The sequence below is a fragment of the Euprymna scolopes genome, chromosome 8, assembly GCF_053919585.1.
Source record: "Euprymna scolopes isolate OS-2025 chromosome 8, ASM5391958v1, whole genome shotgun sequence".
Classification (NCBI taxonomy): Eukaryota; Metazoa; Mollusca; class Cephalopoda; order Sepiida; family Sepiolidae; genus Euprymna; species Euprymna scolopes.
Window position 1 is genome coordinate 127,398,891 of NC_136489.1, and position 24,883 is coordinate 127,423,773.

At 35.3% G+C, this 24,883-nt stretch overlaps 1 long non-coding RNA gene across 14 annotated transcripts in view; it reads right to left on the minus strand.

The window, feature by feature from the left end:
• LOC145283763 (uncharacterized) overlaps positions 1-14,913 on the minus strand; it is a 37,938-nt gene extending 23,025 nt beyond the window's left edge. For 2 of the 14 annotated variants that reach the window (XR_013868751.1, XR_013868745.1), the window contains exon 1: positions 14,089-14,270. This is a non-coding gene — a long non-coding RNA (uncharacterized LOC145283763). Of the gene's footprint in view, positions 1-2,626; positions 3,087-13,710 lie in introns of those variants that run through there. The other 12 variants (XR_013868754.1, XR_013868750.1, XR_013868755.1 and 9 more) reach the window with 10 other exon arrangements.
• Positions 14,914-24,883: the final 9,970 nt, after the last annotated feature.

A 24,883-nucleotide genomic window follows, 5' to 3' on the forward strand; every position in this document is an offset into this window, starting at 1 on the left:
GACAAAAATTTATTTGCACTATGATTAATGTTTGTGCAAAATTAAAGAACCACCCCCACGCGTGGTTATTGAGAAAACTGCTAAAAAATAAACTGATGACAAATTTTTAGGCAATTTTACCCCAATAATGGCCCTGAGGGGCAACCAGGGTTATCAGGGAGAATCAGTTCTGGAAAAAATTTACTTTCGCGTTGAATAATGTTTACGCAAAATAGAAAAAGCTAAGGCCTTGTTACTAAGAAAATTATAAATAAACGAATGGACGAACGGGTGTGAATTACTATGTCCAGTCCCTCCTTTGTAGGGGAGAAAAAAAGCGCATATCGTTTTGGTTTTCTTTCTATTTCAAATATGTTATTGTTAGTTGGAAATTCAGTTCATAACAATGTTTCAAAAACAGTGCCTTATATATACTGTATTTTCTTTAGCAGTCAACAGTTGTTATTTATTATTCAAGTGATTATAAGAGTCAGATTTGCTCTACTTTTTAATGATTTATTACTAGGGCTGTGATAACAGAATATTCTTTTCATTCTTTTGACTCTCTAGTATATATCCGACACACTTAGACACACTTAATACACCGAGAACCACATCCTTCTATATAAAAACATATCAGATATTAACGGATATATATACTCAAGAGTCAAAATAATGAAAAGAATATGCTGTTGTCACCGCCCTGGACATTACCGACGTTGACAGGGATTTAACGAAGAAACACTGTTTTTACTATGCTTATAACACCATATTTTCGGTCTTCGTTATTATTTTATGTATTTATTTTTTTTACTGTCGGAAGAAACACGAAATTTTGCAAAACTCTGAATAAGTTTCTTATACATTTAACAAACTTTGTTAAAATAGGATATATGTATCTTACGTTTTTAGTGTTCCCTCGTAGCTTCATCAAGAGGTGCACATGGAGATTTGGAATATTGTGGAGCAGATAGAGATTCTGGACCACTTTCAGTGTATTACCAAGATGGCTGACGAAACAAGAGCACGCTACACCCGTGATGTAAATAAAGGGTTTCGCTTGAAATTCTGTCCAAATTCCCGAGTTCGGCGGAAGCATTCCCGAGTTCATCAAGAAGAAAGTCGGGGATTACATCGATCGAAACGTTGTGAAAATCACTCAAGATAGGAACAGTTGTCCGATGGATCCAAATAATACGAATACCAAAAAAAATGTTATACACATGATTGAAATGTCATGAAAATATTCAATAGTAAATGGTTCTGCCTGCATAGCTCACGTAAGATGCACTCAGCGATTTAGGGCGACTTCCATTGTCTTCACCAGAACCTTTTACACATGAATATGCTTCTAGTATTTATATACATGCTCTATTCTTTCTATATAGAACACGCGCATCAATAATCATATATGGAGACTCGCCGGAAGACACAACGTTGCTCAGAATTGAATGAGAATCGTTACTTGTACTTGTTTACTCCTTTTTTTCTGTTCTTATACTGCACACCTTTTCTGCCCTTGATCAGTGAAGGAAGAATCCTTCTATACTGAGGCAATTTTTATTTTTGTTCCTATCCAGAGTACCCTTTTTGAGGGAGCTGCATTTTCCCACATTAAAAACCGACCTTGTGCCTAACTCTGCCCTCGTGGGGAGGCAAGTGAATAGAAATACTAGATTGCTTTCTTGTTTTACTCCTGCTCCTATTGTTTTACACCCAGATAGAACTGAATGAATCTGAAATGTTGTAAAACCCTCTGAATTAGTAACTCATTAGTGTTGGGACGATTGATCGTAATCGGGAATCGGAAAAATCAGAATATTTGAAGGCATCGGAATCGGAAAAATTTGTACCGATTTTCCGATGCCAAAACGATTCTTTTCATTGTCTTTTTTATTTGATTTTCTTTAAAGCAAAATCTTCCATCGCTGGTAATAGTGATAAAATAGTAAATATTTATTGATTTTAAACCACCAGTGAAGCAAAATCGATAGATCTTCCCCGCCCCACAAGTATATTTTTACGTTTAGGAAAATATCTGCCCATTTAACTTGTGTGTTTCTACAGTAACCGGAGAAAAAATACAGCTATATAGTTAAATATTTATTTTTAAAAATCGGACCCGGAATCAGTAATTGTATCGGATCGAGGAAAATATTGGAATTGTCCCATCACTATAACTTATACACACGATTTTAATTCCATTAAAAACAGATGTATTTGAAATTTAAATAAGTTAAATTAAAAGTAGGTTTGGCTCCCATAACTTCCTTAGGTTAAGAGGGCGCAGAGAAAAGTTTTACGTAGGATTTAAATTTCATAAAAATAAGATACATTTAAAGTTTTATTCAGGTAAGCCTTCAGAGCATCATAAGAGATTTAATTAGACATTCATGAAACACCCCTGGTAAATTTTATAAAGATACATTTCTACTTTTTATGTAGATTCTCTAGCCCTTCTTTCTATTGGGAATACACAAATATCGCTCAAACACACGCACGCGCATACACTGGGTTGTATATAGAAAAAATCTTAAAGTAGATTAGAAGCTTAAAATAGATTAGCAGGAATATGATTTTTCATTACTTTCTGAATTTTTTTTTTTTTTTAGCATTGTTTAAGAAAAGTAAAAACTAGTAAACTTACTTGGTAATAGAATAAACCAATCGAGTCGCTGTTTGCTTTTAACTTCTTGAAAATTATGTTATCTCGTCGCTGTAATGATTGCATCTGATGGATTTGACAGCTAACTACGTCTTTATATTTAAATTAATTTTAGCTACAATCTGTTTGTTCGCTCCTCGGATGACCATATGTACTTTCGTTTGTTCATTCATCAGGCAAATAGATCTAATAAATACACTACCATGTGAACTAACCTGTTTCCGTGTGAAAAATCGCACCCCAACGTTGGGCGTCATTGTCCTGTCAAATCCACATTCTCGGCCGACTCCTTGTTTACCCAGATCTGACATCTAACTTTTTTACAACTTTCTATTTCTTTTTCCTCTTCGACAGCATTTGAACCATTGCTTCTCTTTGTTCTAATCGAGACTTGGTATCTGTCTGAAGTCGAAACTGTTCTATTACTTCTATATTTCTCTCTCTCTCTCTCTCACTGTCTCTCTCTCTCTCACTCTGTCACTTACTCACTCTCTCACTCCCTCACTCTCACTCACTCTCACTCTCACTCACTCTCTCGGAGACATACACACACTTCTGCCATTTTAATTTAGTAAGTTCTCAGAAAACAAAGTACATTTTTACGTTTAGGAAAATATCTGCACATTTAACATGTATGTTTCTACGGTAAATCGGTGAAAAAAGAACAACTCTATAGTTAAATATTTGAAGATTTATAAAGAACCGGAATCGGTTATTGTATCGGAATCGAGAAAAATATTGGAATCGTCCTATCACTATAACTTGTACACACTGTTTTAATTCCATTAAAATCAGATATATTTATTTGAAATTTAAAAATGAGTTTTTAAATCAAAAGTCAGTTCGGCTCCCATGTCTTCCATGGGTTAAGAGGGCGCAGAGAGAAAAGTTTTGCATAGGATGTCCTTTCTGAAGCTAACACTTTTTTTATTATAGGATACATAGACATCCGAGCATGAGTTTAAGATCCTCATTGTCTCTCAAAGATTGAATCAGTAAAACAGTAAAGATTGTTACTTAGTTTCTCCCCAATTGACGTCTTTACAGTTCATCTGTCTTGTTGTCTGTTGTGGTTTGACCAGATTCCAGAGCAAGAATTCATCTGATCTGGTAGATTAACCAGCTTAGTGCTATTACTAGAGATAGTATCAGTAGGAAAATATACACGATTTCTCGTATGAGTCAGGTATAGCCATGCTGGTGTGATCTTACTTTGGTTTCGAATACTGTTATTTTCAATTACTTCTAGGCCGAAGTATCCTCACAAATTCTTGTACAGAGATCGAAGACATGCGAAGAGCATTTCTAATAAGATTTCAAATATCAGCCTTGATCAGATGTGATTGGCGACAAACTCATTTATAATGGCAACTGCAGCGATATTTTAATGCAAACATACTGTCTCGATTTACTTGCCTTTCCACATAAGATCAGCGCTTGATGTGGGAAAACCTTTTTATTTCAAATTAAGTGCTAGTAAATAAATATGATCAGTACAAACAAAACACCACAAAGAAGAGCAAATGGATCACAACACATACTGAATTATTAATAGGATGCCATTAAAAAAGCAAATACCACACAGACTACCACACATATTAAAACATAATCTATAATATAAATCTTACCTGTCCGTTTAAAAATTCGTCCAGCCTTTTGTTACACATTATGAAATTATATTTCAAACTTGTTAAAAGATGTCGTGGATCCGAGAAAAATGTGAAAGTGCTTCTAGAAAACCCCAAGTAGTGGGTTTTTCTAAAATCATAAATGAAAATTGCTGTTTCAATGCCGGTACATGATGTAGCATTCAGGGAGGACGACGCATATTCGAGACACTGCCTACCATATATCATCCTGAAAATGTATCTTTAAAGAACTCAGAGCTAGTATCCATATCTGTGTTGCATGAATACACTTGTTTTTCATGATGGTTGGTTTAGTGTAAAATTGCTGGTGCAGCATTGTTGTTTGTTTCTTGTTTTGTTTGTTTTATTTATTTGCTTGTTTTTTTGTTTGTTTGGTTGGTTTGTTAGACGAGTTGGATTTCTGCATAGACCCTACGAAGATCATGCCCCAGGATTGTTTGATCTGCATGAGGTCCTACTCGTTGGTATCACCTTTTCGTTAAGCAAGCAAGTTTGCAAGCCTAACGTGAATGTAATATGCGGTTGAAGCTGTGATTGAACTCGCTACACGGGTTTGTAGTGTAATTCAAATATTGTCTGTAGCTGAATACTTCATGCTTCGCCAGGGCTATCAAGGGTATTTTCTTTCGTGACGCCATCACTAGACGGGTTGTCTACCACGACTTAAGAGAGGCCCATCTACCCTCGTGATAAGGATAGACTGCGCCAGTTTCTCAACCTGACATTTTACCTCGCGTTACATACAGCACCTCGCCTTCCCAAATGGTCACTCATCTGGTACAGGCCAGGCTCGATGTTACTTGACTTCGGTGATCTGGCGAGAATCGGTGTGTCAACGTGATTGTGCCGTACAGCAAATATAGCGAAAATCGGGAGTTGAATGTGAAATTAGAGTAGTTGCACAGAAGTTTTGCGACTATCGCTACATTAGTGTACGCTTTCAGGCCTAACAATTCTTTGCGTATCACACACAGATGACTAGAGAATGACGAACCGGATGCTGATTCCTCCTGTATATTCACCAGAGTCCTGTTAGGACTGCGGCCATAATACCGGTTAATGTCAAACCCGTCCGACATGAATGTCCTTGCTCGAAACAGTTCCAGACGATATGGTTAGCAGTGCAGCATTTCCATGTCTTTTGGTATTCAATCTTGATTTTAATTTTCTATAAAGAGTACATGAATTGATAAAACTTATGCTCGATGAATGAATTTTAGCCGTCTTATGAGAGGTTTTCTTCAAGTAAAAGTATAAATAGCCACTTCGGTGAAAACAATAATCTGAAGAGAACAACTATTTAATTATCCGTCTTTCAATTTAGAAACACATTTCTTATTACGTTGAAAGTCATTGTCTCCGGCTTCCCAATGGAATGTAGTCAGATGTTTCATGTTTAAATCTATATTAAGAATGTTAAGAAAACCAATTGCTTTCTATATGGAACACATGAAATTATATTCCATGTGTTCGGATGTTCTCAAATGCTTGCTTTACAATTATGAAAGAAAATGTTAATCAAAATTGTAAACATATGACTTATACAATGTGTGTGATCGAGCATTGTTGTTTCTACATATAAGATAGATAAACACTACGTTGTAACAGGGTTTTAAGTAAAATAAGCCTGGGCCTGGTGTTGTCACAAACACGAATATGTTCAAATGACACCACACGATTATAAAAATCGTGTCCACAATAAAATATTCGAGCATCACGATTGATTGTCCCCTATCGACCATGATCCCAATGGGGTCGGCATCTTGCGAATGTTGAACCTTTTTATTTCAAATTAAGTTTTAGTAAATAAATATGATCAGTAAAAACAAAACACCACAGAGGAACAAACGGGTCACAACACACACTGACTTATTAATAGGATTCCATTAAAAAAGCAAATACAACTCTTAATATATTAAAAAAAAAGATAACCTATAATATAAATCTCACCTGTTTGTTTAAATGTGTGTATTTTGGTATATCTGCCTAAATTTTTCGAAAGAGGCGACGGATTTTCACGAGATTGGTATCGTTTTAAAGCTGGAATCTTCGGATGACAAATATCGAAAAATTGGCCAAAACATTTTCTTCACCCTCAACTCGGCACTTTTCTACAGGGAGAGGTCGCTGTTTTCGCCGATATTTTCGAAAGTCCTCCCCTCTTTTCGATTGTCTAGCCTTAATTTAAACCTACGTTACTTCCGGTTTGGCGATGGGCGCAATAGCAAAGACGCTAGGGGTTTTTTCACTTTCTTTTCCTCCTTCGCGGTACGGGTTTGAGCCTGCCTGCCTACTACCACTTTTTTTGCCCAACACACACCTCCAAATACCAGAGCGTACGCTGGACACCCAGGCTAGTCCTTTATGTGTGTGTAAATACGCGGTGTCTTATCGGCATTTTCCCAGTTTCTTTAGTTAAAATTTTGTTCAATTTTTAGGATGAGGCCGCCGGTATGATTGCTGTTTGTGGCCTCAAGGTTGTTGGCAATCCTCATGTTTTCATCTTCAACAGCTCGCGGCTATTTATAATCAGAGATGATTTCCACGAAATGTAAACAAGCGAGTCGCTATTACTACTAAGACTGGAAAAGCGATCTTAGACTAAGCACCGTGAGTGGGGGTTGCAAGAATCGGTAGGGGATGGGAAGCAAATAAGGGAAAATGAGAATTATAAAAAGAACGAGATGTGGCGATAATGTGCATCCTTGGTAAAGTCGAATAACATTTTCTGGTACATTGACAAATTTCTCACGATTCATTATGATTAATAGAACACCGAGAGAATTTTAATTCCCAGGAAAAATAAATTGAAAAAATATCAGCTGGCAAAATAGAAGTGTCAAATATTAGATTGGTGTAAAAATAATGTCGCTTTGACGTAAATATGAACGTCAAAAAACGACATTATTTTGGCACCAACCTTGAAAACGAGAAAGAGATGTGTGAATTAAGTATGAAGGGAATAGGAGATTGGGTTATACTCTCTGTTCAGGATATGAGAAAAGAGATGAAACAAAGTTACTGGAGGTGATAGATTAAGACGCCATGAGAGAGGCGGCAAAACGAGACTCAATGACAATGAAGTTTAACACACAATCAAGAGACTCTCGGAGCGATGCTTAAAGACCCCACAACGGCGCGAAGCACAAGTTTATCAGGCCTACAAACCAACCAATATAGCCCAGACGAACGTAATAGAAAATTAAGTTGGACAAATGCTCCAACTACCTACAACGTATCTATTGATCAGAATCAGATAAAAGTTATCCATTATTTCTTTGTATACGGACTGTGATATATATATATATATATATATATATATATATATATATTAGTTTTTTTTTTTTTTTTTGGAAAAAGAATTCCAGCAGAGTGCTCAATTAAAAGGAAAATCCAAATTTTAAGAGCGTACTTATATTTTTATATTTTGTGTACAGAAAGTTGTTAGTTGAGACAGGTCATTGGTACCGTCGGTTTCAAGCCCGATAAGGCCCGTTTAAGGTAACCTCATCAAGCTCTCTTCAGCCAATATTCGTCTCTTATATATTCTAAATTCTCGTATATATATATATATATATATATATATATATATATATAGTTCTTTTTTTTATTGAACACTCTTAATAACCTCGTTTCAATTCATGGGTTTTACCTCCTGAATACCTTTCACCTAGAATATGTCACCCTTTATGTACACAAATCCCTATATTTATTTATGAAGGTCGATATATGTTAAATTTAACTATAGAGCATATACAAATAGATGACAAAACAGCTGCATTCCAATATGTTAGACATCTTATTTTTTTTAAACATTTTAAGACGTTTACTTTTTAAGGTACTTTTTTTTTTCGGAGCGCGGAAACAATCATGTGATTATGTCAATTTTAAATACTTTCTGATAAATACTTTTTAAATACTTTCCATCAGAAAAAAAGGGAAATTTTTAACTTTAAAAAAAGAAATGAAGGGGAATAGGGCATGATCATATAAAGCCAAAAAAATACAAAGAATAGTTGCATCGTTTGTTACGTTATTAAACCTATACTTGTTAATAGCTCAGCTATTAACGCATTATTTCACGTATTAATATAAAGTTTCTATATCGTTTCATATGCACAAATTAAAATATCGGGTTTAAGCGAATTATGGCCACGCCGGGCGTCCAGCAAGTAATCTATATATTTATAAGAGTGGACGTGTCTGTGTGTGTGTCTGTGTACATTTCCCTATGCAATAACTCTGTCAATTTTAAGTCTACAGAGTCGAAGGTTGATATACAGGGTACTGAGATTTGAGGAAGTCTTTATAATCCGTTTTCGGCCAGAAATGTGGCTGTTAAGGGGTCAACGTTCAACGATTTGACCTTTGAGACCTCTACCAAACTCCTCCGCCAATTTTGGGTCTAAACATTTTTAATTTTAGATATAGGTTCCTTGGACATTGATCTAACGTAATAACTTAATTTGAGCACCAAACAATAAATGTTAAGAGGTCATAATAGGGGTCAAAGTTTTAAAGTTGACCGCTTTTTTTTTCAACATACACTCGGGCAACGCCTGGCTGAAATGCTAGTTACTAATAAAACAAAAATTGAAGATGGCATAAATAGACTTCTATCAAATTAATTTTAACGTCGCCATTGCGAAACCGAATGTGGAATCGATACAATTGGTGCCTTAATTCGCCCAACCACTATACTCTGGGACATGGAAAATGCAAAGGACAAACTCATCGATGCAGGAAAACCGGGCATTAAAATATTCAAAAAGGAAATGAAATAAACTTGTCAAATATTAAATGTCATCATTGCACCAGTTCAATAAGAGAGACGATTAGTATTTGCAACGTGTCAGACGCTTCTAGGATATACTAAACATGGGAAATATCATACCTAGGAACTCTAGTACAAATAAGTATAACCACACTATGTCTTAGTTTAAATGAAATATGTGCATGTGTTAATAGAAAAATATTTATCAATAATTATTTAATGTAGCATGTGTGCCCGGCTTTGCCCGGGTGTTTGGAGATGTGTTGAGCAAAAAAAAAAAAAAGTGGTAGTAGGAAGGCAGGATTGAACCCATACCGCAAAGGAGGAAAAGAACGGGGAAAAAACATGACGTCTTTGCTGTTACGACCACTTCCAACCCGGAAGTGACGTAGGTTTTAATTAAGGCTAGACAATCGAAAGGAGAGGATGACTTTCAAAAATATCGGTGAAAAAAGCGACCCTCACCCTGTAGAAAAGTGCCCAGTTTAAGATAAAGATATTAATGTTTTTAGCCGATTTTTCGATATTTGTTGTCTAAAAGGGTGATCTCCAAAACGATACTGATCTTGTAAAAATCCTCGCCTCTGTCGAAAGTTTTAAGCAGACATGCAAACATACATACATTTATACATTGGTAACTAAAATTTTCGACCCAAACCGATTAAAAAGCTTGCCCTATCTCTGAATACCCTTTATGTAAAATTTCAAATGTTTAGACCAGGAATTGTCTGAGTAATTTGGTAGAGACTGCAGAGGTCAAATTTTTTTAAACTTTGACCTCTATTATGGCCCCTTTACATTTATTGTTTGGGCTCAAATCTAGTTATTAAGTTAGATCCATGTCCAAGGAACCTATATCTAAAATTTCAATTGTTTATACCCAAAATTGGCGGAGAAGTTTGGTAATTCAAAGGTCAAATCGGTGAACTTTTACCCCTCAACAGCCAAATTTCTGACCGAAAACGGATTATAGACTTAAAATTGACAGTTATTGCGTAGGGAAATATATACACATACACACACTTCACTTTTATAGATATATAGATTTACCTTCAAGGAAGAGAACTCTGTAAGAAAAATATTTTTAAAAAGTTTTACTAAAGTAAGCTTGTACAGTTCCCCCTCCGTCGAACTGTGTACGGAGGTTGACTTTATTCATTAAATGAATTAGGATATTCGTTTTTCTTTGTTGTATAACGATCTCAGTGACCGTGGGAGCAAATACGCCAGAAAAAAGCCAAAGGTGTCTTTCGTCCGTGATTTGAAATTGTGGTACCTACTGCAGTTATATCTTTCTTTTTTTTTTTTTTTACATAGGCGTCACCACTTATCAAGGCCGAGAGACCACTCAAGAATACGGGTTAAAGAGTGTACAGTAGTCAAAAGGACAATATAGTAATCGATAGTAATGGAAATTCGGTAAATGTGTAAAATTAAGTTGGACGGCTCATCAGAAACTTGTTTATTTTGGACTTGAAGACAACCATAATGTAGTCAGCTGGAAAGCAGGAAAACGGAAGACAATTCCACAGGCGTTCAGTTCTCAGAAAGAAGCTTTGTTCATGGAATCTACGTTTAGGTTTAGGCACATATAAAGAATGGGGGAATTATTGATAGTGTTTTCAGCTAGACGAGTGTTTCTTGTAAAAGTTTGGCGAGAGGAGACCATAGATTGAAGCTCAGTCGAACAGTTTCCATGAAAATTACGATACAGTAGAGACAAACTCGCAACATCTATCTGTGAGAAAGAGGTTGCAAGAAAGAGAAAAGGACATTTTCCACGAGACTACGAAGTCTATTTTGAACTCTATCAAGGCAGGACAAGTCCTTTCTAGCAACTCCTGATTAGTTTTTGTAAGATGAAACATACAAAGAATCTTGATTATAGTAATATTAATAAGGGTATGAGCGCTGGGAAAAAGCTTCTAAAAAGATTGGAACACCTTTCGACTGCTACAAGCTCCAATCATCTTCAGATATATCTTGTCAAACTCGAATCTTTCTGCCGAACTCGAAAATCTACACAGAATTTCAAACGGGACTTTATTTGATGAACGAATTTCTGTAAAGACCAATTCTTTTAGATTGTCCGAGAAAAATCGAACAAATCCGTAAAATAGAAAGTATCATGGCCGTCGTACCTGAAATGGGAAATTGCGAATCGATGTTTATCCGTAATTAATCGACAGTTAATTTTAAGCTGCATAGATTGTGGCACGAAATTGTATTTTTTTATTCTTTATATATAAAACTAGTTCGCATTTATTATTTGTGAATAATTGCTAGTTACTTTGTAATAAAATTTTACTTGATTAAGAATAAACAAACAAAGCATTATAAAAATATTTTCCAATGAAAAAAAAAAAACAAATTTAATTATAAATACGTGTCAAATGTTGGATTTATTTGTCCAATTTTTTAGTAATTGTTATTTTGTCGAAATAAAGCTGTTATTATAGAAATTATATATATTATTATAGATATTATTAGAAAGCCATTCCTAACATGGAGAGGATCTTTTTTTAACTATTCTGTATTTTCACCAAACAATTTAATAAAAAAAGATATAAAACTTCAATTGGTCTTGAAAATACTATTTAAAATAATAGCACGGTAGCATAACCGCGTATTTTTTGTTAATAAAAATTATTTTAAAAATTAGAAGAAAACTTATTTTATTATTTGTTAATATTTTAACAATATGTTGGAAACAAATTGTTTGGCAAAGAAAATAATCCGGTCTTAAATATAATTTGGGATTTTTTTTTTTTTTATATAAACATCGTTTCGCAATTTTCGATTTCATATACGGCGATTATGATTAAGTGAATATTTTCTATTTTACCGATGTATCCAAATCCAGTTAATTATAATTTAGTCTAAATATGGATTTTTTTTCAAATAGCTTAAATATTTTCGCCAGTTTCTCATTAAATAAACAAATAGTTTTATGCATTACTCAAATAAATGAGTGGCATTGAATCACACGCGGTTTACTTTACTTAATAATTTAGCATAGATAAAAACAGACATGGATCCATGGTGCGGATGCTAAATTGTTAAGTAATAATTAAGTTTAAAGGCAGTCTTATTCATTACACAGTATAGACAAAAATACTTTCTCACTAACCCAGATACAAGAGACTCCTTATCCAGACCTTAAGCTCTCTCTTATCCGGGTTACACTTATATCCGGTTTCTTACGTCTGGGTTACACTGTACATTATCACAGGCTCTAATTTGGAACCAGAGAAAATCACTCTTATATCCGGGGTTTATATTATGGTATCTTACATCCGGGTTACACTGTATTTGTTATTCATCACGCAAACAGAATGTTTTCCTGTTTTTGTTTGTTTTTTAATATATAAATGAAGATTGCATTGGCTCGTGGCGCAAATAACAATGTGTTAAGTACAACAATCGCTAAAGGATTAAGACATCAACTTTCAGAATATAATTCAATTGCTCAATACTTTTCTCTACTCATGGCTCACGCAACAAGAACAATCTAGCCCTCGTGCTATAAATACAGGTTCCAGTTGGAAATTCTGGTACAGATTCTGGAGTTCGGCATAAAGGTTAACGAGTTCGACAAGATGCACCTGAGGAAATTCGAAGGTTACATAGACCGAAATGTTGTGAATATAACACCCAAGATAAAAACGGTATGCGGATTAATCAAAATAATAAAAACTAAATAAAAAAAACTAAAGCTGAAGATTATTTCTAATCGGGTTTGTATTTCTGTACACATAGATTGGAAGAAGTTGTCAAAAAAAAATATATAACAAATAAATGTTATCAAAGGCAAGATAAGTTACTTTTCTACCTAACTGGATATATTTTTTGTGTTTTTATTCAGTGTAACATGTTTATTCAGCTCGAAAAACATGCAGTGTTTACCGATGTATTGGAAAATTCAAAATGGCGGCCGACTCTCTCTCGGAGAGGGTAAGTTTGGGAAAAGGTATTATAAATAATAAACTAGACAAAATACTGTTAGAAATTCGCTCAATATATGTTACCGTGACATAAGTTGACATATATTCGGTTGTTTTTTAATAGTATTTTGTATAGTTTATTATTTATAACATCTTTTCCCAAACTTACCGTGTTAAAGAGACAGTCGGGCGCCATTTTGAATTTTCCAACACATCGGTAAACACTGCATGTTTTTCGAGCTGAATAAACATGTTACATTGAATAAAAACACAAAAAATATATCCAGTTAGGTAGAAAAGTAACTTATCTTGCCTTTGATAACATTTATTTGTTATATATTTGTTTTTTTTGACAACTTCTTCCAATCTATGTGTACAGTAATACAAACCCTTCTAATCAAATAATAAATGAAGTTTTAAGTCGCAGTTCGTGTCTATCAACTATGAAGAATATGACTGCCTTTCTTAACTAACTTTTAACACTTTTTGTCATTCAAGCTAGGATTAAATTGCACTAGCCGTTCTATTCTCTTGTTTTAGGTTTTGAATAATTTATTATAGACTAGCCTGAGTGCCCGGCGTTGCATGAGTGTTTGGAGGTATGTGTTGATCACAAAAAAGTGGTAGTAGGCAGGCAGGCAGGCTCGAACCCGTGACGTGAAGGTGGAGAAGAAAGAGAAAGAAAATCTGACGTCTTACCGCTACTCCATAATGCGACTGGAAGTTCGGAACGTTAAGAGCAGGCAAAGTCAATCCAACCGATACGATGACTTGCAAAAATGGCTCGCAAAAAATTGACCCCCCCCTCCTTGTAGAAAACTGCCCAGTTTAGGGTGAAGGAATTAATGTTCTTAACAAATTATTCGATATTTGTTGTTTGTGACGTCGATCTTGTGAAAATCCGTCGCCCCTGTCGAAATTTTAAGGCAGACATACATTTAAACACAGGTGAGATTTGTATTATAGATTAAAGTCAATTACAGGATCAAAACGCTTTATATTGACTATGATTTTCTTTGCTGTTGGTATATTTTTCTGCGATTCTACTTTAAGAAACATAAAAATTAGTAATCTTACTTGGAATAAACCAATCGAGTGATGTTTTCCTCTTTCAAATTCCTGAAAACGATGTTACCTTGTGGCTGCAATAGTCGCATATGATTGATTGGATAGTTAACTTGTTTTTTTTATATTAAACTATTTACAGCTACAGCCTGTTGGTTGCTTTCTCTTCAGGTTTATTTTGCTTATATTTCTTAAAGCAAAGACATCTGTTGCAGCGGCAGATAGTGGTGATCTGTTTTACAATTAGAAACCTAAGATAAAAGAACGAAAATAGAACAAATGAATTAGAAGTCCAGTGGTTAAACGTTTAAAGAACAAATAACAGCTTCATTTAGAGTCCAAGTAATCATCTAATAATTGCTTCTGCTGCCGAACTCGCAGAAATGGTAGACGAAAAGTGTGTGGTTGTGTTAGTTTGTCAACGTTGTTTGTTGAACTTTAAAGAAAGTGAACAAAGAATTAAAAGTTCCGGTCATTTCGCCTGCTAACAAGGAAATTAGAGACGACTCGTCAGGTCTAGGTACCCAACTGGTCGAATGTTGGCGTCTCTGCAGGTGGAGAGAAGGCGCGCCAGGTTAACTTAATCGGCTGATGAAACGTAAAACAGTAGTGTATATTGTCAAAAACTGCGCACCAGGTCTGATCATTCCACTGGTCGAATATAGGCGTCTGGGATCAGAGACGTATCACTACGCCCGATTGAACGTGATCATGTAATGTTGGAAAACGTGATCGCCATGCCCGGTCCTCACTCTGGTCGAACAGTGAGATCTATGAAGTTGAAGAGACTGTTCACCAGATCTGGTCACTCGGTTTGTCGAACATGTGCGTTTCTGAGATTCGAGTAGCCGCTCACCAGGTTTAGTTACGCGGCGAGTCTAATATATGCGCTTCTGAGATTAAAGTGACGGCTCGTTAGGTCTGAGCACTCGGTTGGTAGAATAAGCACATCTCCCAAAATAGGGATGTTTGCCAGATCTAATCACTCCGTTGGTCAGACGTGGATGTTTCTGATATCGGGGAGACGACTCATAAATTAAGCTGATCAAACACTGGAATTTCTGAGGTCGTGGGTCTGTTTAATCAGCTTGTCTATCGTTAGTGTATTTGAGGTCGGAAAGATTAGTAGACAGGTTTGATCACATGGACCTAACGCGGCTGAATGAGGCTTGTCAAATTGGAGAGATCCTGTTGAGGACGAAATGTGAGAGAAATTGGTGAATTGCCCTGAATATGGCTAATTGGTTTGTATTAAATTGTAGTTTGCAGCAAGTAGAAAAATTGTCCTTAAAAGGGAAATATTTTCTGTTATGGTTGTGGCTGTTAGATTCGACAATCGGGCAGGCGAAAATTCAACGGTTTGAAGCAGGGGCGTATTGTGCGCTGGATTTTTTCCTGGTTGATAGCTGTTTATCTGTGAAATGTGAGTAGCGAGCGAAAATTCTTAGCTTATTAAGTAAACTAACGTCTTTAATATACTTAATATTGTATTATCTTTCGCTAATGTAATCTCTTTCGCCACAGCATATTGATTTGATGTCAAAATAATAGTTACAATAATAATTACGATCCGTCTTATATAAACTTGTAAGTCACTTCGGTACATGTTTTAAACAGCAATAACTAGCGGCGACAATGGAAGCCAAAATACAAGTAATAAATATTTTATGGAGTAAAAACTCCCAATCTATACGTGCATTGGCGATTAATCTGATTCCCTTAATATAAAGCATTCCCACGATATATATTCTGACTCTATGCCTTTTATAAAGCAACATGTTGAAACCTTTTATTGTGAACAAGTTACTGAAAATCGGTTTCTTATAAAAATAATTATTCGGTTAAATTTTCCAATAGTATGTATGCAAATATATAGATATGAGAGAGAGACAAAAAGCTAGCTTATATTTCTATTCTAGATAGTTAGACTTTTCTTTTCAGTTTACCACTTTCTCTAAGTTCATCTATCCGAATTTGTTAGTTTTGAAAGTCTCGATAAACTTGTACACACACTGTTGTAGATTCCTCAATATCTCTTAGTGGGCCTTTTAACTGTCCGAAGCACTATTACTGACAAATCAATGACAAGATATTCTTGCAGTGGAATTATAATTCTGAGACTGTATTCTGTTAAGAAAAAAAAAATAGACGAGAACAAATTTATAAAGAAAACTTAAGACGTAAACAGAGAGAGAGGGGTGAACCAAGACTCGATCAACTGCGAAATTTTTCAGACAATCGAGAAACCGAAAAATATTAAGGAATTCACAAGTGTGCGAACGGTAATATAAGCTGTCCATTCTACTTTCTTTTATACGGCCTATATATATATATATATATAATGATTTGCAAAGTCTTGTCAGACGAGTGCCACTCCCTCAGACACTTAAAGTCCATGAGCCCAAAATGACTTTTTTATTTATTCATTTTTTTTTTTTTTTTTTTTTTAGTCCTACCGGTGAATTCACACGCTCGAGCAGGCAGGACACTGAAGACGGTCATTGAGATCAATTATTACATGCTTCCAGCATTTCAAGCCTCCACGCGTCACAACTTCTCCATCGCCACAGGACCATTTTATAGACAAATGCTTGAGGGAGTATATATACGCAGACGAAGTTACAGTCTTAGCTTTGTACGACAGCTAAGTCTCTCTCTCTCTCTCTCTCTCTCTCTCTCTCTCTCTCTCTCTCTCTCTCTCTCTCTCCAAAATGTTGAGATTCAGCAACAAGTTAAAATGTAGACCAGCTTAATGCGGATACTGGTCTCCCGCTTTGTTTTTTGTTTTTTTTTTAATCAGATTTGCTTCTGCTAGAAATGTTGCTTTCACTACGGTTTACGGGACCCCTCTCCACCCCAATACATACACACAAACACACATGGTGCTAGTTGGCCGTTGACCCCGAAAAAGGGTTCATTCGCCCTTTGGAAGGCCTTGTTTTTAATCCTTCAAGGAGACTCGCCACCCTTCTCACCAAACAAGTCTGGTGGGAGAACCAGTTTAGTCGCCGGTGACCCGACCATGAGGCAGGTAGTACTGGGTTAGATGGTACCAGTAGCATATGACATGACGTGACATATGTATATATTATATATACAGGGTGTCCGTAAAGTTACTATACAATCTTATTGTTTTATTGTATTATATTTGTATTAATAGTTAATATTTATTTTTTTACAGGTTTATTTAATCAAGCATGCCACGCAAGCTAACTTTGGATGAGCGCAAATTTATTTTGAAGCGATATTGGAAAACAGAAAACGCACAGGATGTAATTCGTGATTGGAATCATTATTTTACTACAGATCCTCCAACACGTTTGGCTATTTATAAACTTCGAGACAAATTTAATGATACTGGCTCAGTTGCCGATGCTCCGCGTTCTGGTCGGCCAAGTGTGTGCACTGAACAAAATTTGGCAACAGTTGCTGAGGCATATGGAAGAAGCCCAAAGAAATCACTTCGCCGTGCTAGTGCAGAAATTGGTATCAAACGAACCTATCTAGATAAAATACTCACGAAACTCCACATGAGACCATAAATTCCGCGTCTAATTCACGGACTTCTTGAGGATGATCCTGATCGCAGGTCTCAGTTTTGCGAACAGATCGTAAGACTGTATAGTAACTTTACGGACACCCTGTATATGAGGATTTTTTCTCTTCTCTTTGAAGCAGAAGAATTGTGAAACAATGTTCTTTCTCTTTCTTTTTATTTCTCACAGTTCTTTTTTTGTCCTTTTATATACCAAAATATTTTACCAGAATTATAATTTGCCTGCGAGTTAGAATTCTGCCACTGTTTGTTTTCAGTTTTCAGTTAAATATATTGGTATTATTAGAAAGTAAAGTTTAAAGAAAGAATTCCCAACTGTTATGTTCTCCTTCTTGCAATTCTTGGTATCAACCCCCAGCGCAAATCTGTCAGAATTTATTTTAGCCAAAGAGACACACGGTCTCTTTCTGGCAGAAAGGGTTTTATTTGAAAAACTGACTGCATCTCATTTTCATATTTCCCTCTTAATCTCGTTACCTCACGTGACTACCAGTTCATAAATAGCAGAAGCGGCAATTTCTTTCTTTATCCCTTTCCTGACATTGACAGCAGGTTATATAAGGTCCGGTCTGTACTACCTTTTAACCGCATTAGTCATAATGATTTACGAGATATTTATCAGTAAAGTACTAGAATGGTTATTCGGCTTTATTCGGGATGCGCAATATTGCAACAATTGAAAGGATCCAAATCTAAATAGCACAATTTATTGAACGGCAGTGTACATTAATCCAGGTTAAAAACTATTGAAAATAGCCAATATAAAAGTGATTTTTAACAAACACTGCGTATTATCACGAATTACTTGTCACTGTTATCCAGTCATTGCTTAAAGAAAGAGCGTATGATGACCACGTGGATTAATTAATACATCTGATGTTTCTGAGGCAGTAGATGCTACTAATGCTTTTAAGGGTTACTTTCACTAGCATCCGATGAGGTCAAACAGCAATGTAAATGTAATTTAATTTACAAACGAAACGTGATCCATTGTTAATCAAGTTTAATTAGTGTTAATTGTTTTATAACCAACCACACATTTGATGTTATGCCTAAAATAAAAATAAAATGCAATAAAAAAAAACTCACATCGAAATAGATTTTAACCATAAACATCGAAACAGATATACATGCGCAGTTAACTCCAAAATATATCTATTTCTACTGTGAGCTTTGAAATATACATTTTTCGACACAATCAACTTCGATATATATGCATCTTAATTCTTCACTTGTAAATATTTATTTCTATAGTTACCTTCAAAATATATGTCTCTACAGTTAACCTCAAAATATATGTCTCTACAGTTAACCTCAAAATATATCCATGTCCACACTTAACTTCCAAATATATCCATGTCCACACTTAACTTCCAAATATATCCATGTCCACACTTAACTTCCAAATATATCCATGTCCACACTTAACTTCCAAATATATCCATGTCCACACTTAACTTCCAAATATATCCATGTCCACACTTAACTTCCAAATATATCCATGTCCACACTTAACTTCCAAATATATCCATGTCCACACTTAACTTCCAAATATATCCATGTCCACACTTAACTTCCAAATATATCCATGTCCACACTTAACTTCCAAATATATCCATGTCCACACTTAACTTCCAAATATATCCATGTCCACACTTAACTTCCAAATATATCCATGTCCACACTTAACTTCCAAATATATCCATGTCCACACTTAACTTCAAAATATATCCATGTCCACACTTAACTTCAAAATATATCCATGTCCACACTTAACTTCCAAATATATCCATGTCCACACTTAACTTCCAAATATATCCATGTCCACACTTAACTTCCAAATATATCCATGTCCACACTTAACTTCCAAATATATCCATGTCCACACTTAACTTCCAAATATATCCATGTCCACACTTAACTTCCAAATATATCCATGTCCACACTTAACTTCCAAATATATCCATGTCCACACTTAACTTCCAAATATATCCATGTCCACACTTAACTTCAAAATATATCTGTTGCTACATTTCACTTCAAAATAAGTCCATCTCTACAAATACTTTCGACATATTTGTCTTCTCCGTCGGCTTCAAAATATGCCTATCTATCTCTCTCCCCCCCCCGTCGGCTTCAAAATATGCTTATCTATCCCCTCCCCTCCCGTCGGCTTCAAAATATCGTGAAGTTTATATAAAGCTTTTCAATTTAACACTATATTAAAGAGTTTCAAAAGGGTCGAAAATTTACTCCGGTACCTAGACCTGTTTTAACTTTTCGTATTGATGAACGCGTTATATGTAGTTATATATGAGCGCCTAGATAGTAGATAACAAAATCCCTAAGAAATTGTTTATATGGGGGAACTGAAGCAATGAAAATGTCCAAGACACAAGCAAATGAGCTGGACTGAGATAAAGTGGCTCCAGAGCGATTGTTTAGCATGCTTATGAAAGTTGCAGAAGATTTGAGGCAAAGCGAATAGTGTACTCTATTTTAAAACGTACTTAGCCGAAGTTGTTAAATTCGGACGTAGTAGAGACATCTCAGCTCGATCATTGGTCTGGTATCTATGCACAAATTGTCTGTTAATAGTTTGTTTAATGAGTCGCATAAGAACCCATGACAGCAAATAACTACCCCAGTGTTAATAGGGAAGAACATATTTATGTTGAACGGAAATCGGGTGTCAGAAGAGCAAAAACATCTTTAAAAAGTTATTCAGGCTGCTGGGTCATCTGAGTGTTCACAACTGGACATTAAAATCTTATGTGAATGAACTTCTGTAAAAAGAAAGTTGAATCTTCCGTATAGATTGAACATTCCGGTGTGATAAAATGCGTTAAATAAATACTCTTTCATGAACAGTATTGAGAAATTTCACTTATCCGTGTCGTAAATAGGTAAATAAATGAATAGTCCCATTTAAAGACGAGATAATTATTCACATTATAAGTGGAAGATTTCATAGTTCAGTTGGTAGAGAACAGGATTTGGGTCTGGATTCCTAATCTCGCTGTGTCTAGTTACAATAATGATTCATAGAGACGATGAAAAAACTGTTCGCTGATATGTATGTATGTGTGTACGTATATATATATATATGTATATATGTATTTACATATATACATGTGTGTATATATATTTATATATACGCTGTACTAAAGATTCCCGAAAGATTCCCGATGTCTGTAGGTGTTTAATAATTATTATAGCAAATAATTATATATATATATATACTAGCGGAGGGCGCCCGGATTTGCCCGGATGTAAAATACGCTTAAATATAATACTTTAATTAGTCCAGATTTCGTATGTATTATTATAGTCGTAATTTCAAAAGTTAAAAAAAGTATCTATGCTATCAGGTAGAATCGAAAACGAAACTGTAGCATTCAAAGCTGATGACGTTACCAATATACCAACGTGGCACACACATAAACAGAGTAAAATTAAAAATAAATGTACAAAATGTTTTACAATTTTTTTTTCAATTTTTACTCATTTTTTGACCCCTAAAAAAACAATTTCAACCGGATAAAGACCCATAAAGGAGGCACATAAAAATCCAATCATTTGAGGCCCCTGGTGCCGCTCTGCAACTTTTAGTTTCGGAGGATAGTTTGTAGAATATGGAGACAGACAGACGGACATATAGCCGTTTATATATTGATGTGTGTGAGAGAGATAATAGTCTTAATGCTGAGTATATGAGGATAAAACATAATTTAGCAAGTGATATAATTTGAGTATCAACGTCAGTTTCGTGATCTAGCTTTGTCAACGTTGTGTAATTTTGGTATAATTAACTTTTATTTTATTCTCTTTTTAATCCAATCAACAAACGATTAATCGAATCACTCGTCTAAGTTCTGCTTTTGTCAAAATTGATCGCAATTTTTAATTGGACAATGTAGATGCAATTTTCATTAAATGTCTACGTAGCGAATTGGGTCAGTAAAAGATAAAGAATTGCCTTTACCAAGTTTTCCTTTCTGAAAATTGGCATCGATTTCATAGTCGGAATGTTTCCTTTCAGATTTAGCTATTGTCGTCGGATGAGCCTGGGGGCTTGCTGGCCTTGTGCCACGAAACGTGCATGTGAAAATGGGGAGTGATACAATTCAAAACAATAACCCGTGCTCATATGCATCAGGTAAATCGCAAATTCATGAAATGGGTAACAATTTTAAGTCTAATTAAATAGCTTTAAAAGAAGTCTCGTATGACAGATCTTCGGCTTCCGATTTTTCCAAATGTGATGCTTGGATCTGATGTTCTTTGTTGACAGTAACTGGAATATAAAATATCAACTTTATTAAATAATTAGTTTTTGAGTTATCAAAGTTTCCATGGCATAATCTCGGGAATACTTGGAGAATCCTTCATACACGGTGAAAAACTGTACAGAAAAGACTCTGCTTCATTCTACGTTGCCAGTCAGAGGTATGGAGTCGCAACAAAGATTTATATCCTTTTTGTTTTTTTAATTATTCGTATAAACTTTTAGTTTTCGACGCGCTGTTACAAATGCTTATCAAGATATCGATACGAGGATCGGTTTCTTTTTCATCTCAATATGTTGTCGTTAATAGTGAAATTAGCTTTAAACTGTTAGTGGATAAAATAGCCTTTAAACTAATTTTCATATTAGATTGACTTTTTTGTTATGACAGACTGATTGCTCATTTTAATAACTCTTATGTTGGTTATATTTATTGCCATTGTCATTTAATTGATCGACTAGTAACGAGTAGAGCGATTGGCCCAGCCACATGGGACTACTTTTACAGTGTGTCTACTGCTAAGACGGCACACCGAGGGTTATCATAAATTGACTTGGCCCCATGAGCGCCTCACTATCGCTTTTAATTGAGATAACGATTCGAGCCTGGTTTCAGCTCACTTTCGGTGAAACTTTTTGAGGTTTCAACTATATTCACAAAGCATTTTGGTCCTGGATATGACCTTAAACTATATCCGATGGTGAGGCCCCAGCTTGCAGGCCTTAGGGAGTGTGGAGCCACCCTTTAATTGCCATTGCTCCAAGGTCCACTCTGACCCGGAGTGGTAGTACCTGTTAGGGTCCCAACTATGGGTTAAATAGAATAGGACTTAAAAAACAAATACACTATATTAAAAAATCGTTCTTCAAAATCACCAGCTTCGGCATTAAATAACCTGAAAAGGATTGATATGCCGTAAAACAACCAACCAACCAACAAAGCATTTTTAGATTTGGCAGTTGCAAAAGATTATTTTGAATAATCCATCTATAAATGAACTTTGAAACTTATGTCTAATAAAAAATAATTTGATAAATGTTGAATACTGTATTTATCGAATAATTTTTTAACATCGAATTTGTACGTAGATTCTCATCGGAATCTCACATGTGATATCTGTCTGAGTAGCTATATTCGCTTTTATTTATAAACCAAAGCTGGCTTAGGGTGAACGGATGACTAAAATTAATATAGAACGTGCATATATTATTTTAAATTCGCAAAATCGTCAACCGGTTCATATATTGTTGAATATCTTTTGGCGAAAGTAGATTTTCTCGTGGCTCATACAATGCATGTATCAACATTGTTAAAAAAAGAGAACAAAATCTGGCTAAGATCATAATGATCGCAGAGATTATAGACTAAACATTTTTTTTAATGAAATCGTTATTTGAATCTTATATCATCAATACCTGCTTGGACATTTTACAAGATTTGCTCGTCAGTCCGCAGATAATTTCTCAAAGCAAGAATAGTTTTGCATTTATAAAAGTGAATATGCTTAAGGTTCCGCTAGAATCGTGTTGGAATAATATTTGTTACTTATGTATTTTAATTTGAATAACACCTCATCCGTCCGATTCAGAAAATAAAAAGAAATGAAAAACATGTGTATTTTAAAGTAAGAGTTAATATGCGCCCAATATGGCAAAGAAAAGGATGGCCTCTACTTTAAATTATTCTGAATTCAGATTATTGCAAACGGCAATCGACAAAAATTTCGTAAAACAAGTCTCTCAGAAGAACTTGTTTTGGAATATTTGAATAGATCATTGAATATTCGAGAAAATGAAAAGACAAGCAAAAGGAACCGAGAAAAATATACTGGGAAAAAGTGAGATTTTAAAGAAGATTGAGGATAAAGTCTGAGTGAAGGGACGACTATAAAAAAAGTTGAAATAGAAATTAAGCATTTATTTCTATTTCATTGTTACCTTGGACCACGGCGAAGTCGTAATAGTCGTGATCGTACTTTTCCTGCGAGTTCTCTACAAGATTCTTCCGCGTCGCAGGCCTGGCTATCGGGTTGATATGCCGACAGCCGCTGAAAACAATTAGCTACTCATGCAAGCCAAAAGAAGACAAATACAAAATGGTTCTACTCTACTAAAGTTAATTCACGAATTTACAAGTGTGTTACATGTGTACAATTGTTCAGTTCGATCTCCTTACACAAAAAAATACTCCTGAATCTTATTCTTCGTTTTCTACGGTTAGTGTTTCTCTTCGTTCTCTCGGGTAAGTGTTTCTCCTTTGTTAGTGTTTCTTCTCTTGGGATTCGGCTCCAATCTGCTATTTTTGGCGTGGGCATTTGCTTATATTTCTAGGGAAGGATAGGTTCGGGTAAGCCGCTTAACCAATCATCGATCAGCATGTGTTTCGGGGACGTCCCGATGCATTGCACGGTCTGAGAATCTGTGATCACAACTCAATCCCATTCACACGTTCAAAGGGGTTAACAGTTTGACCCCTTGGTCTGACCTCGTATTCAGAAAGCCAGACGTCCTCGAGTCGGGTTTCGCTTAGCAAAGAACGAAATTATATTTCATTCTAACTTTAAAATGACATCGCTTATCATTTTTCTGAAATAATAAAAATATATGTATGTTTTACAAAAACACAATAAATTCATCTTTTCAGCTGGGTTACCCGCCGCTGCCCGGGCACTCAATAATGCTTAACAAACAATACCAGCATAGTTGTTCGGCCTTGCTCAGTGTTTCGGAGGGTCTCAATTTCCCCCCAATGGGGAGCTCCACCGCTCCCCGAGGCGGTCACGCCACACATTGCTGTTTGTAATCAATAAACTTAAAAAGTGTCATTCTTACTACAACACACATAATGAAATTATCCACGTTTTTTTCTTTTAAAAGTTATTTCTATTTTATAGTCTTTTATTTTAATTTCACCCTACGTTTGTTCTTCGTAAATACGCCGTATCGTATTAAGTTATAATATA